At 43.4% G+C, this 15,735-nt stretch overlaps 1 protein-coding gene across 2 annotated transcripts in view; it reads left to right on the top strand.

Annotated features, from left to right (window-relative positions):
• Positions 1 to 15,735, top strand: part of LOC119648183 (bifunctional heparan sulfate N-deacetylase/N-sulfotransferase) — a 357,714-nt gene that overhangs the window by 14,264 nt on the left and 327,715 nt on the right. For both annotated transcript variants that reach the window (XM_038049769.1, XM_038049768.1), the window contains exon 2: positions 5,957 to 5,996. The gene's annotated coding sequence lies outside the window, so the exon portion shown is untranslated. The remainder of the gene's footprint in view (positions 1 to 5,956; positions 5,997 to 15,735) is intronic.

The following is a 15,735-nucleotide window of genomic DNA, read 5'->3' as shown; positions in this document are numbered from 1 at the left end:
TTTACCTGGGCTTGGGACCAGCATACTATGTTAATAGCAGTAAAGTAAATAAGTAGATACCACAGTCGCCAGCGGAATATTAACTACTCCGACCACAGGACTGCCAAAAGCAACCAGGCGCTGATCAGTTGGCCGCCCCGCTCATTCCCTTCTATGTAACTATGACCGGGAACCCAGAGGACCTATACAAGCATAGCAGCTCGCGAGTAAATTTCATGGTACTCCGTATGTCAATGGACCTAGTTCTGTGTTCACTATTCGTCTGTTTTATCAAAATGTAAGGAGTTTAAGAACCAAGCTGGAGGCCTTCAATCTATACGCGGTTGCTCAGCAACATCATGTAATTTCTATTTCTAAAACCTGGAATCAATTATACTGAATTGCGAGGTCCTCGAGGGGTATTTTATTTTCCGCTGTGACAGGGATTGCGCGGCGTCGTGTAAGTCCACTGGTGATGGTGTCCTAATTGACATCAAGAATCAACTTTGCATCGAACTCGTCTTTTTCTTCTTTGGCTCATCATATGATTGTATTGCCCTACGTGTCTCATCGCTTATTCCCCTCCCATTCATTGTATTTTGAATCTATGCCCCCTAAATTTGTACGAAGAATTATTTGACAACTCGTCGAAACTCCTTACTGTCAAATTTTCTTCCCAGTTATAATTGGGATAACCTATTTCAAAGTAGATTCCTTTGAAACGAGGGAAAGACAGTGCTACAACTCTTTGCACTTAGGTCATATTGCTAAGATGCGCAAAGCATCCAAAAGTAAATGCTTGAATTGCGGCTCGTCCGAAGATTGCCATGGTGCAGCCTGCAAAAAAAATGTAACTTATGTGGAAGCCTGGAACAAGCATTAAAGATTGCCCTAATTAAACGTAGTATAAAAAAGTTATTAAAATTGGCGCAACTCCAGATTAAGGAGTTGATCAGTTTCCTAAAAAAATCAAGTTTTAGGACTACGCGTGTACTCTCACGTCTTATTTCATATTTCTTTTATCTTGCTTTTTGTGAGAAAATGTGGCGAGGCATTTTCTATTCCAAAGCACCCTTCCTAGCTCATTCCACCCATGCTGTTAGCTGTTAGCTATGTCTAAACTTGTAACACGTGTCCTGCCTGTCCGGACAGGGTCCGACACAATTGTGTTTGTAAGTGTTTCCACAAAACGTATTGAAAAATACGCGGGTTAACTAACCTACAACGAGTGTGGCAACACAGGGTCCAGTGCCTAAAAGCCGAGTTACAGCTAGCATACATAGATCGAAGGCCTAGCCAAATGTTATCCCCACGTACGATCATCGTAGGCCGGACTAGAGAACTTAGCTCTCTCTGTTAGTCTGCCGGGACGTCGTAGGGCAACTAAAACCGACCACAACATTAACACATTTCCTTCCCTCCCTTTCTTCCACTGCGGAGATTTTAACCTGCACATGCTCAATTGGCCTAGTCGCCCTAGCCTTTCTATTCCTTCCAAAAAGCTCTTCCATCCTTCCCTTCTACTATCTTCCTTTATGAACACTGGTTCTGCTCTGAATTTCAACACCTCCAAAAATTTCTTGGGCTGCACTCTCGATCTCTTCTTTTCCAACCTCCTCGAGCGCCACCTCGCTCTATTTCTTCGCCCATCGCCCTATGTCAAAATTGACGGTCACCACTCCCAATTCAAATTTGACGCAGAGCTCCCCCGTACAGACGCCAAAACTGCGCGTAATTCTGTTAAGTTCAACTTTTGGAAAGCCAACATGTCATCATCAACTGGGATCCCCTATTATCAAACTTTACGTGTGATCAAGCTCTTTCCACCTTTTGTAATATCCTGTTCGATCTCCTCTTCTGTTATGTCGCTTCTTCTCCTACTTGTCTTCATTTTTTCCCAACTTGGTTCACAACAGAGATCCTTAATAACATCTGCCTGAAACATACATTGTGGCAAAAGTTTCGGACTTCAAAGAATGACGCTCAAGTCGATGATTAAAATAGCGCTTAAGAGATACTTATTGAGTTCCGAGGCCACCCTTATCCACAGTACCTTGAAGCCGTTTTGGTCACAGACTCGCCATTCCATCTTCCATCCAATCTTTCCTATCTACCATCAACTTGTGAATTCCATTGCAAACTTCCCACAACAATCTGGCGACTTTCTTAGTTTGTACTTCTCTTCCGAATTAACTTCCTCAACCACTGCGCCTTCTACGCCTCGTCTTGATCCAGACGGTTTCGAATCTCTCGCTATTCTCCTCGCGCCTTCCTTAATTGAGTTCCTCATTGGTAATCTCGATGTCAATATCGGACCTGGTCCCGATGGGTTTGCTAACCTCTTCCTTGTTTAACTGTAAACAACACGTTTACTTCCCTGTGTATTATCTTTAACAAAAGTTTAGTAGAATTCTACTCTCCTCATCTTTGGAAAGAGGGCCTTATCATACCTATCCTCAAGAGAGGATATTCTTCAATATCCGTGAACTACCGCCCCATCTTTCTTCTTGTGTCTTGCTAGAAAATGCGCATTTCGGTCACCTCATTGTGAAAGAACAGCATGGTTTCGTGGAACACCGATCTGCTGCTTCAAACCTTTTGGTCTTTACCAACTTCGTTGTTGAATGCCTTAATTCACCACAGGAGGAACACGCTCTTTATACCGATACCGATTATACCGACAAAGCCTTTGATACCGTTGACCAGTTCTCCTCTCCAAATTATCGGTACTCCCCTCCCTCAATCATCTATCTCTCACACAGTTCCTGCTGAGTTTGACTAATCCGATTCCTTCTCTCTCTCCTGTGCTCCCAAGGCCCCATACTTGGCTCCCTACTATTCTTGTTTCTTATCAATAATCTCCCTTCCGTCCCCTCACCTGTCCGTGTTTACTATACGCTGACGACCTTACATTTTTTGCCTTTGTTTCATCTCCCCTGGACTGTGTTCTCTTCTTGTTCAACCAGACAGCTTCAGCCTCCTTTCAAGACCTGGGTGTAAACTTCGTTTTAGTTCCCACTTAATTGACATTCTCAATCAAACTTCTAAAATGTGTGGTTTTATCTTACATTCCTCCTCCGACTTTACCTCAGTTCAGTCCTCCTTAGCGTTTTTCAAATCCCTTGTCAGAAACATTCTTGAATATTGCTGTGTGGTTTGGCCTCCCTTCCGTAACGTGACTGTTGTGCCCTTGAAGCTGTACAATGTAAATTCACCCGGATCCTCTTTTTCAAAAAGAACCTTCCCCCGGGTGGACTATCCATCATGGTTCCGTGCCCTCAATCTCCCTTTCCTGCAGCAACACCGCATTTTTCTTCATATGTGTATCCTCTTCAAACTCTAATTATCAGATAGAGTGCTTTGCCAACTCCGATATTATTTACCGCATCGCCTCTCATAGTATATGTAGTGCGGACATTTTTGAAGTATTCGCGGAGCTCGACACCTACCTTCATTCCCCGATCTCAAGGTTATGTCATTTCTACAATGCCCTATAGCTTGAGTTCTTTGGCTCTGCCTCCTTCCTTAACTTTAAGCTTAAGTTAAGTCATTTACTTGCTCCTCCCTCTGAGGAGAATATCTAATTAGTATTTTACTTTTCTGTATATTGTCTTGAATTAACTAAATGAATGAAAATGACTTTATGCACTGCCCCACTCTTTTGGAGGGTGTTGCCATTGTGCACCAACCCTTAATGGTTGCTGGACTGTTGACCAGGATGATTACGTTACGCTTGGGACTCCAATCATGCCCCACTCATCGGTAGGAATCCAGTACAGCAGTAACTATGATAGGAATATACTGGCGTATCCTGGAGGATCGGATGGCTCGGCTACTTTATGCTAATTCAATTATACTCCCGCAACGAAAACGCAGGCCGTTTTTGAAACGTCTTCCATTCTGTCCTGGTTACTGAGGGTTTACGAGGTATCTGGTCTAAGAAGCGTTACAGCGTATTCAATATGGAGGTCCAGGAGAGAGAGGTCCAGTGGCATCTGCACATACAGTTTTTAGATACTAGTACGCTTGGTTCTATTATATTTCTTTCTATGCAGTGACCAGCAAGATATTAAACTGTACGTTAGGACGGGATGGATCACGACTGTTTATATCCAAACAATCATCCTCGGCCGGAGGTTCGATTTCCTTAGGAAGGCCTTCTTGTGTTCTCTTCAGTCACTTACTTGCAGAATTTTGCGTACAAACTGCAACGTTGTGAAATCTCTTTACAATGTACGTATTGCCAATTGCATCTGGAATACCAGATAGATGAGTACGGATCAGGCATGTTCTTAGAACAGGTGACTATGAGAAGTCCTAGCGTGTTCTTAGAAATGGTGACTATGAGAAGTCCTGGGCCTAGGCCGGATGAATTTCTGTAGGCGTCCCCTGTCCACAGCAGCCCACCTACTACACGGCGCCTTTACATCCGCTGTTAGCCGTTGCCAAAAAGAGGGATACGCCTCTCTAGCCTCCACAACTGAAACAAAGCTTCACGAAGATGAAACGCCAGTTACTCCATACTATGTTGTTGAGCTCCTACGCGGAGATGCAAACCTCGCAATTCATAGTGACGCTTAAGACACAGCGGTGGATGTCGTGCTGGAGAGATTTAACGACAACCACGATCGCGAGGTGCAAGCGATTGACAACAGTTTAAAATACTGTCAGGATTTAGTAGAAAGTAGGAAACTGGTTATGGTTAGTTAGTTGACGCATTTGGGAAAAAATCGAAGAAGGCTTCAGACATCTAGTCTCGTATTGTTAGCAATAACATACCAGTCTCCATCACTATTGGAGAAATCGCCGCGGCTAAGCAAGTCGATGAGGAATTACCAAACATTCTGGAATTTATGCGGCTCTACCTGCAAAAATTCCTGTTAGCGAAATTTCATTGGAGGACGCTCTCCATAACCGTCACGCGATTAGTTGGTTGCGAAAAAAATAGAACGACGGTATAACATCTTCCTTGGAACGTCATAACATAAGCGGCGATTGGGGAACCATTCTTCCAATGGTACTGGAGGCCCTCCATAACATCCTCCGAGTTGATATAGAGTACTCTGTTTCCGTTACCCGGAGAATTGCAAGATTATCGGACAAAGTTTTCTTGCTGTTTCTGGAGCATTACTGGCTAGGCTCGGAGATTTAGCCGCAGGGAAGCGGCTTGTGGACCGGTCGATTTTATCCTCGGTAATTACCGATTCGATGATCTCAATTGACGCGGCGTTCTGACAAGTTGTTCTTTGACGAGAAAGTGTGTCTTCAGGGTCTACCATAGCAATCCGTCCAAGACCCTTCTGATGATGGGTTCTACTTTTCTTGGCTAGAATGTTGCTGAATCCCGCAGAATTGCTGATGTTTTCGATATCCTGACAGTAATCAATCCCGGACTGCGTCTTCGCAGTTCTGAAAACCAACTTATACATCTCTAGGCAGTACTTGTATGATTACCAGTATTTATGCCTGTAGCAGATGTTGAGGACCTCCCCTGTGTTTGTCAGGGCACAAGGCGACTTCAAATGTCATCTCCAGGGTTCCGATATTCGACTCCACTTCGTCTGTCGTGCCAATTTTACCATTAGGAGCACCAGAGAGTTTCGTTTTGATAACTTAACGACACGTCTCCCAGTTGATCCTCCTGGGATCTCTGAAAGGGAAGAAAACCTTTACAGCAAAATTCAAACTGAAAACTATCCTTGTGTGATACTGGAAGAATTTCTGATCAGACTCTCTCCAGTTCTCTACCCTGAAAGTCCAGAAAGGTAAGCCAGTACTTTGCTGGAAAACTACTGTACTACTTTGTTACGAAACTTCTTACCGTCATTTGAGTCATCTGGTTGGTACCAAGTATTCGGTTTTCTTTCATAGTTTTTCTGTGGTCGTTAAGTCTGATTACTGTTATTTTGATTGACGTTCTAAATATTTTTCCAAAGTGATTTTCGTCACAATAATTTCCAATTTTTATCCTTTTCAGGTAGATTTACCGAGTTTATAAGTAGAACGAGGACGTTAAGGTAAGCAATTCCCATTTTTTTTTCATATTAACAATTTTTCACTTCTTTGATAGTTTACAAACATTTTTACATCATAGATTTTAGCAGTGAAAATAAGTAGTTGCCTAAAGGCCTAAAATGGGGCCCTCGAGTATTAAATCAACGATGTCTAGAATGAGATGGCTTCGTATGCAAAACTAAGCAGACATTGCCCTGCGAATGTGCGCAAAGATATGGACTACTATCTTGCAGGCCGAAGATTCATTTCGAGCCCTTAATTTTTCGTGAACCTAAAGCGAAGGCTGTAGTGCTTGGAAGTGTGCTTGTGCTACTATCCACAGTAGATCGATCTTGTCAGCAACGGAATTGTTTTTTAATGCTTTTGGTGAAGATACAGCGACGTTAAGTTTGGATCCTCCTGTCATGTTACATACACGCTGCACATGCAAGAGCCTGACAATAGTTTCTCTTAGCCTTAATATTTATTCACACTCCGTTCTTTGCTTAATTAGAATTATCAGCATAATAAAGAATATATAATTAAAAAGAACAAAGACATATCTGCAGGAATGGCAGTGGAAAGGTCACGTATTGAGAAGGGGCGGAGATTCTATTGCGCGTTGTGACCTAATCTTTGTCCTTGTTGGAAAAGAGAGCTTCAGCGCACAGCATATCTAACAATAGAGTTCTCGCCAATAATAATGTGTGACCTATTCACTGCCACTTCTACTTTTTAATCAATGTGTCTGTTGGCATCTGATTTACACGGCATCATAATTCTTCATGCGGACTTATGGAATTCTGCTCGTTCAAAGTACACTAATAATGTAAGTTATGATACAAGAGTGTCGAAACAGTCGTACCCGACAGTATATGCCTGTAGGGAGTTGTCCCATAGGGGAAGTAAGTCCAGGAGGAACCGACCCTGGATACGTGAGTGTATGCCCTGGCGGAGTTTGCCCTGAGAGAATTATAAAAAAAGAGTAGGTCCAGAGGAATTTGCCCCCCAGGTCATGGATTCTGAAAGATTGGGAAAAGAGTGTGAAAGAAGTCGATCCAGGAAGAGTGGGTGAAGTGAAAGTACATCCACATAAAGTGTAGGTATCGAGGAATGGAACGCTCGGCCCGGATGGTGTCTGCTTAAAATTCAGAAGACGTTAGTGCAAGGGGAGCAGATCTTCAGTACAGGAGATCCGATGGGCTTATTCTGGACTGCATCTACGGAACTGATCCAGAGAAGTCAGAACAAAACGAGTAGATTTGAAGGGACTAGGCTACGATGGTGTGGGCGTTAAAGAAGTATGGCCCATAAAAATATTGCTTTGATCAAAAAGTTCCCGGAATATTTTCAGAAAATTTAAAATTATTCATTAAATTGGATATTGTCCCATCCAAAGTAATCGCTATCGATTGGAAAGCATTTATATTAGCGCTTCATCCTTGAAACATCTTTGTACTCGGTTTTTGATAAGTCCAACTCGAATTTTCGCATTACCTCCTTTCTGTTGCTGAAACGCGTTCCCCATAGTGAGTTCTTGGATTGGTTGAACAGTTAGAAATCGCAGGGAGCCAAATCAGGTAAATCCGAAGGCTGATTCGATGATATTGGGTACCTATTTGATAACATCCGCGAGTTGTTTGCTCACAAATGCCTTCGTCTTTGGCGAATTACTTTACGCAAACGTCTCATTTTACCCAATTGCAATCGATAAAAACAATTGACATCGCCATTTTTTTTTTTCGAGTGAAAACTACATGTTTTTTCCGCGGTCTCGTTATTCGCCTGACGTCTGAATTGCATGCCGAACTCATAAGCTCACGTCTCTCTTGAGTAAAGCCGAAGATAGTTGATCCAGAACAAATTAATATAGAAGACGAATATCCAGATGGAGTAGGTCTTAACGGCGCTGAACTCCAAGCCGTTCGCCTTAGGAATGGATTGGTACAGAGCCCCACCAGGAAAAAAAGGTTGCAAAGAAGTTTTTCTGACAGCAGTTGGGGCAGGCGAATTAAGTTCAGATTGACTAGGCCCGGAAGGAAGAGATGTAAGATCCAACGGTCTCTGTGCGAGTTGGCACTGATTGAGAAAGTCCACAAGGGGTAGGTTCAGAACCCAAGTGATGTGATGGATTTGGTCCCGTCAATCTTGGCACAGGGAGAGTACTTCTAGATGGAAAAGAATCTCCGGTCTAAAAAAGCAACTAGCTACAGTAGCTCAACGAAAGTAGGAGTTTTAAAGCCTCCTATGAAACTTATCGTCGACTGCTTCATCTGACTTTTTTGTGAGGAAAGCTGTACAACAAAATGATTTGGCCTGAAAAAGGTACTCCTCCTCAATTTACCGTAGATGAAGGTAAGATTTCCAGAAGTAACTGTGGTAACACTGAAGTGGAGCTTCGCATTTCAAGCTAAAAAAGTTATTCGATTTATGAATAAGGAAGTGGACTCAAAGGAAGCTCCAAAGGGTCTACTGCTTTCGAAAATCACATCATATTTAATGGAAAACAACATAATTATCCAGTGGAACCAATATAATTCCTCAGAATTAGTTTGACTTTCGAACTCAGTCCAATCCAATAGTTCAGAGGATCAGCGCTAAGGGATACACTGAAGTTTAGCAAATATTGTCCAGCGGTCTGATTGGAAGTGGCGTACTTTGATCCACAGGTTAATTAAAAAAATCTGCAAATTCACTTAGGACAAATTAAAAGCTGATTTACAAAATGCACAAGTGTAGGTCTTGAATGGCTAGGCCCAAGGATGTATCTCTAAAGGGAGTGGTCCAGAAGAAGCTATCGCAGAGTAAATTTAGATGGAGTAAATCCTGAAGGCTGCACCTGTTTTGGTGAAGTTGGCACAGAATGGGTTGATTCAGAATGAGAAAATCATGAAGGAATAGTACCCGATATTCATATTAGAGGGAGTTGATAAAGAGGTTGTTCTAGAGGTAGTTTGTGTAGAGCAAGTAGGTCCAGGAGGAATTGCTCCTGGGGGTAAGATACAGAGTGAGTAAGTAAACAAGGAGTAGGCCCTGAAAATGCGGGTCTCAAAGGAGTAAAGCCAGAGGGGAGAATGTATATCTAATGAGAGTTGGTGCAAATAAATTAAGTCCGGATTGAGCTGGTCCTTTCAGGACCGGTCCCGAAATGGTTGGCTTCGGTGGAGTCTGTGTATACCCCCGAGGAATTATTTTCAGAAGAAGTAGACTCCGAGGGCACATAGCCCAAAGAGGATGGGTCCAGAAAGAGGTGGTAGAGACGATGTTGGTTCAAGTGCTAATGGGGGTACGAAATATTACGGGTTTGGGCCGGAAGTGAATTTTTTGGAGGGATTTGGCACGGGTAGAGTAGACATGACTTAGTAGGGGTTGGTGCAGTAAGTCATCGGCTGACTGGTTAGTTAGTTTGGCGTCATAGGCAAATATAAAATTCAATTTTCACTAAGTAGCGTAGGATGCCATTGACGGAAATCTTGTAAACCCAGGTATCAAGTATCGCAAGTACTACTTGTATTACCACACTCGTAGTCACCTACGCCAGTTTACTAAAGAGCATCGGGAACAAAATGGGCCAAGGCACATAGGAGGTGTTGAAGCAGCAATTTCTAAGTACCAGCGTTTCAGAATTTATACTGATTTTTCCGCATTTCAGTAAGTGTCGTAAGAGTCAAGAATCTTTGGAATGATTTGAACGATAGACTACAAAGCAAATGAGAACTTTCAACTCCTGTTGGTTTTTAATATGCTGCAGATATGCAAAGTAGTTTGGAAACGTTCCAGTGCCAAGTCGGATACTGTTAACTAATAAAACGAAATGGACGCTCGAAGCACTGGTGATGAAACCATGGCGAGAAGTCAGATCAGATTTTTCAAGACGGAAAGCTCAAAAGCATCAACAACTGAGAGCAGGAAGGACGATATATAAAATTACTACGGAATTCAGTGACATTAGAACTTCCACCGGGAGCTGTGGATTGCAGGGAGTCAACTTCGGAATCAGAGACGATTTAACTCTGCAGTTCTACTTGGAGAGATAAACGACAGCTGAAAGCGGTTCTGAAGAAGAAGCATCGGGATATTCACCTGGAGAGCTTCCCTTAATTAGCATCTCCCGTCCTTTCAGCGAGTTATTCACGAAAAATTGAAAGCTTATCATGTTTGAAACCAGGAACTCAAAGTTCCAGTACGGGTTCATCATGAATGTTAAATATGTACAAAAGGAGATGACCTGACATGTGTAGGCTCAGTTCGCAGCGTATATATCTCAGGGAGAAAGTGGTAGTAAATAGGAAAATCGTATGATTGCCTGAATGGCTACAGCTTCCCAGTATTCAATGACTTCATGAAGGCCATATGGCCAGATCTGCCAAGCACAGTAGCCTATGTCCTGAAGAGAATTTGAAAACCATTGGGAGGATGGTAAATTTTTAATAGCTGTGAAGGAGTCGTTGTCCCAGAACAATTCGCGTGAGGCGGCTTGAGTCCAGATTCCAGTTCAGAAGAGGAAGATGGATTCAAAAAATATTCTGTCGGTTATGTCAATAAAATAGATAACACTTTTACGTCGAGGAAGGATGCGAGGTCATTCTGTTCAGAGATGCGTCACTTCAGGAAAAATTTCCAAAGGCGGAAAATTACAGCTCCAAACTATAGGATGAATATAAATATAATTAGTCTAAAGAAAAAGATACCTGAAACACAGGATCAACCTTAGGACGATAGTGCTAACGACGATGAGGCTGGAGAGGACTCCGAGGCTAAAGAAGAAGATATAGCCTCCGAAAGGGAACATGAAACAGAATAGGAAAGGTGCTGAAATACGGGAGAAAAAGAAAGAAACAGTCCACTTGTAATAGGTATGTGGGAACAGCGAAAAAATTCGTCTCAGAGATGGGTGTTATGAGTCAATAAATAGTTAAAAGCAAAAGCTGAAAACTTGAAAGTTACTGCACGACTTCCATATGTTAAGCTACTTCTTGGATTGGATTTCTCCCCAGTGCCCTTGCCCTTCTCCCTTCTATTCCATCCATAACTGCACGCTTTTATCTTCAAAAACGGTTTCCCTCCATTACTCAGGTGATTAGTCGGTCCTCCGAAACAAGGAATGAAAAATCCATTTCTTCCGTGTCTAGAACAATAGACCGAAAAATTCATCACCCTCACGCAATATCAAAAATCCCAAGCTATGCATGCCGGCCTGCTGATAGCGTACTGTGCATTAGACAATTCCACAACTTTATTATTATTAGAACTATTGTGCCCCTTTTATTGGTTATAGTGCACTTATTAACTAAATATCTCAAAGAAGCTTATAACCGTTAGGAATTTTAGTATATTCCCTATTTCCAAATCTTCCAAATTTGCATCTGGTCCTATGTGTTCTCTCAGATGCCTCGACCTACTTTGCACAAGTGCCGGACACTGTTCCAGAATGTGGACAGAGGTTTCAACATACCCCGCACAGAATCTGCAAGCAGTGTCCATAGATATTCCAAGGGGATAGTTTAGTCGGCAATAACCAAGGAGATTCGGAAGTTCTACCGGGTGAGATTTAAATAGTCCTTTGTGCGCTTGGGTTCGTATCCCATTCCTGGTAGACACCCCCAGTATGGTTCCCTCGAGCCATTCCTTTTCATTTCTTTATGAAATAGCCATGAACCCGTTTCCGATTGCACAGAAGGGTTCTGGCCCGTGTAAAGGCGTCCCAGCTCCCTTCTTGGCTAGTTTGTCCGCTGCCTCATTGTCTTCCAAACCAACATGGCCTGGAAACTAGAGTATCCAGACCTTGTTGAACGAGCCAACCGTATTCAGTCTCCCAAGGCATTCCCATACCAGTTTAGAGTTTACCTGGTTGAACTTTATTGCCTTGATCACTGCTGTATCATCCCTCTCCTCCGATATGGCGCTTTCCTGCCTGTTGCTGTCCACTCTAAGCCCTAGAAGATCTGTGTCTACGTCGTCCGATTTCTCTTCATTGGACAGCAGGTCTACTTTCCTGACTGATCCAGTCCTCTCCGCCTCTATGTCTTCCGAGATTTCTTCGGGGACTTCGGTATGGAATCCTCCCCTCCGAGGTGCCTTTCCTTGGCTTTTCACTGTGCACGTCCACAGGTATGTTGCCAAATCGATATGGCAACTCCGATGTTTGATTGCTTCTAGGGATCGGTCATCTAACCCGATCGTTAGGAGTTTACCCTTGTCCGCCATCTTGCTTCTGAAGACTCTTGATAATCGCGAATGGAGATCCTCATTCCGAGCGATTAGAAGGTGCATGAAATCTTCCGTCTCTATTGTTGCGGCTTTCGGTAGAAACACTGTCATCATCTGTGCTCCTGGTATATCATTGCCAGCACATGTTGACAGTTCTGCTCATTCCCAGCCTGGTAATTTAGGAACTATGGTCCTAAACCACTCTGCAATGTCTTCCGTCGCACAGTCCACCAGTATGTGACCTGAGCGAAAGCGTATTCCAAAGAACACGAGTTTTGCAGTCCATCCCTTGCACATCTGCCTAACGACAAGGTGTTCGCTGGATTTCCTGTTCCTCACGAGTGATTAATTGCTCGGGAAACATGACATGCATGGCCAGTCCACAACTTTAAATGCATTAATGTTTCTCTATCTGCCTCGTTTGCATGGTGCTCCGAGCTCAAATAACACCACCCAGAATACCTTCTGACAATCAGGCGAGAGTTAACACTGAATACAGTCCTCCGCAATGGATGCCGCAATAACCGCAGTCAACAGAGGACCTGGAGATGAAGCATCAACAAATGATCCTTACAATCACATCAAAAACGTTATCATAAATACGGCCACATACTTGGCCCCAGCCGCAAAAAGAGTCGGAACGGCTGGTTTGACGGTGAATGTAAGCTAGCAATGGAACGGAAGAATGCCGCATACCGAGTAATGTTGCATTCTCAAAGAACGCGGGCACGCGCAGAGACTTATCACGAACTCCGTCGAGCGGAGAAGCGACTTCACAGACGGAAAAAGGAAGCCTGGGAGAGCCAACAAGTCTGTGAACTAGAAAAGTACAGGGAGTAACCACTCCAGGCGCGCAAGTTTTACCAACAAGTCAGCAGGATGAAGCCTTACACACCTCGATGTTCATCCTGCCGAGACAAAGAGGGAAATCTGATTTCCGACAGAATGGGAGTATTGGAGCGATGGGTTAAGTACTTTGATGAACTAAAGAACAGCCAGAATATCGACGAGTTGGAGGTCCCACCAACTGAAGACGACGGACAAATGCTGCCACCACCATGTATAGAAGAAACATCCGTTTGAAAATCATAAGTCACCAGGAGCCGATGGAATTACAGCCGAATTGGTTAAATATGGAGGCGACCAATTACACCAAGTGGTTCATTAACTTATGCTCAAGGTGTGGCACAGCGAATCAATGATTGACGACTGGCAACGAGGCATTATCTGTCTCATACATAAAAAGGGAGATATCACACAGTGCAGCAATTATAGAGCTATCACCTTGCTGAATTCTCCGCTATCTTGCTAGGCCGGATAGCCCCATACGCCCAGAACATCATCTTCCCATACCAAAGAGGCTTCACTCCAGGCAAATCAGCAACAGATCAGATTTTCTCTGTGCGAAAATGTTGGAATATGGAGATCAGTTGCACCATCTCTTCATCGACTTTAAAGTCGCCTATGATAGCATAGCCAGGGTGAAACTGTACACGGCCATGAGGGAATTCGGTATCCCGATTAAATTGATAAGGCTGACTAGGCTGACCCTGACTAATGTGCGAGGCCAGACAAAAGCAACAGGATTACTCTCAAGACCATTCGACATCAACAATGGTCTACGACAAGGGGATGTCGTATCATGCGTATCTGGCCCTCGAGAAAATGATCCGTGATGCTGACGAAAATGCAAGAGGTTCGATCCTCTTTAAGTGCACCCAACTACTGGCCTATGCTGACGATATCGACATCATGGGAAGAATGGCCCGAGACGTACAAGCTGCCTTCATCCAGATCGAGCAGCCGGTAATCGGCGCGAAATCTTTGGCTACACATCAATGAAGATAAGACAAACTATATGGTGCCAATGTCAGTACCAAAAACTAACCAACCAACAACATCAAACCGCACTGGTCAAACGGGAAAAATAAAGATAGGAGACTACAACTTTGACACCGTTGGAAATTTCTCCTATCTAGGGTCGAAAATTACAACCGCTAACAGCTACGACGATGAAATCCGCGCACGGTTGTTGTCAGCCAACAGAGCCTATTTCAACTTACAGAAACTGTTTCGCTCGAAACGTCTCACCATAGGGTAAAAGCCCTTACTGTACAAGACAATGATCTTGCCAGTCCTCATGTATTTCTCGGAGACTTTGTTTCTTGGCAAGAAAAATTGCGAACTCTTGGTCGCGTTCGAGAGAAGAATCCTCCGAAGAATTCTTGGCCCACTTCATGATGATGGACGATTCTGTAGCCTACATAACGACGAAATCTGTGAGCGATATCATGACCGTCAGGTTGTGGATAATATCCAGCTCAAAAGGTTGTGGTGGGCGGGTCACTTAATCCGTATGGATGAGAATGATCCAGCCCGGAAAGTCTATAAGGGCAATACCTATGGTAGAAAAAGAAGACGAGGCAGACCCTGCCTAAGATGGAGTGATGGCGTAGATTAGGACGCCCGACAGCTTTTAAGGATATCGAATTGGTGGACCTCGGCGTAAAACCGGGATGTGTGGATTTCCTTATTAAGGCAGGCCTATATCGGATGCGCCGTTGATGACGATGAATGTTTCTCTATTGCCCGCATCGATTCGTTAGGGAAAAATGCATTTAATTGTACACTGCGGAGGTACCAAAGCATTGCTAATTAAAAGAAGAAAAAAAGTCAATCATCCTTTTTGTTTCCCAAAGTAAGTTGTGGAAGATTTAAAGGTCGGTGGTAGAAAGTCTCCATTTTTGGTTCGCCAAATGGATATTTTCCCATTTTACTCGTAATATTCCTAGTTCGCGGACAGAATTTCGATGTAGAAAGCCTAATTTGATCAGAATCGGCTTATGGTGGATTCCTTTTGTACCATATACACATCTGCTTTCTGATCTGACATAATATGTTAGCCATTAATACGTGTAACTTTGGCAGGGCTAATAATGAACAACTCACTTGAAATGAAAATCACTTCAATGTTGTATTCATATCCTATTTCGACATAGATCACAAACTTTACCAGCCGTAAATCATGTCATTCATTCCACTGGGAAAGCTATTCATGAGGCGCGTTGGAGCGATGACAATTCAAATGCAAATTTCAGAATTCGCTTTTCAGGCTACCCGTCATCAAAAGCGAGGCCTACCCGGAAAACCGGACAACAACGAACCTCTGAGGAAGGGGACCAGTAATCATGCAAATATTCTCTAATGGAACCAGCAGTCAAACAATTCAACGAATGCTTCTCAATTGAGTGGGCATGTTTCCGACAGTAACCATCTTAATTCAATTAAGAGTTGACTCTCTCGCTCTCAACGTGAATAGATTCACTTGTTGGCTCTGCACCCCCCGATAAACAACACTGCGGTAATTCTGCATGTGCCAACTTCCCAACGTGGAGTTATAATCGCGAATTGCACGATGCACCAGATTCGCTGAGTATCTATAGATCTACAGAGGTAAACTATAGGAACCCGAATTACGAAAATGCGGGAGGCCGGGCCTCGCAGGAATGAAATCAGTGTTGACCACTTCTTTCTCAATGGATGTTATGTGTG

Source organism: Hermetia illucens, chromosome 2 (genome assembly GCF_905115235.1).
Source record: "Hermetia illucens chromosome 2, iHerIll2.2.curated.20191125, whole genome shotgun sequence".
NCBI classification, from domain to species: Eukaryota; Metazoa; Arthropoda; class Insecta; order Diptera; family Stratiomyidae; genus Hermetia; species Hermetia illucens.
The sequence above is the reverse complement of the archived record's forward strand: the minus strand, read 5'-3'. Positions and strand labels throughout refer to the sequence as shown.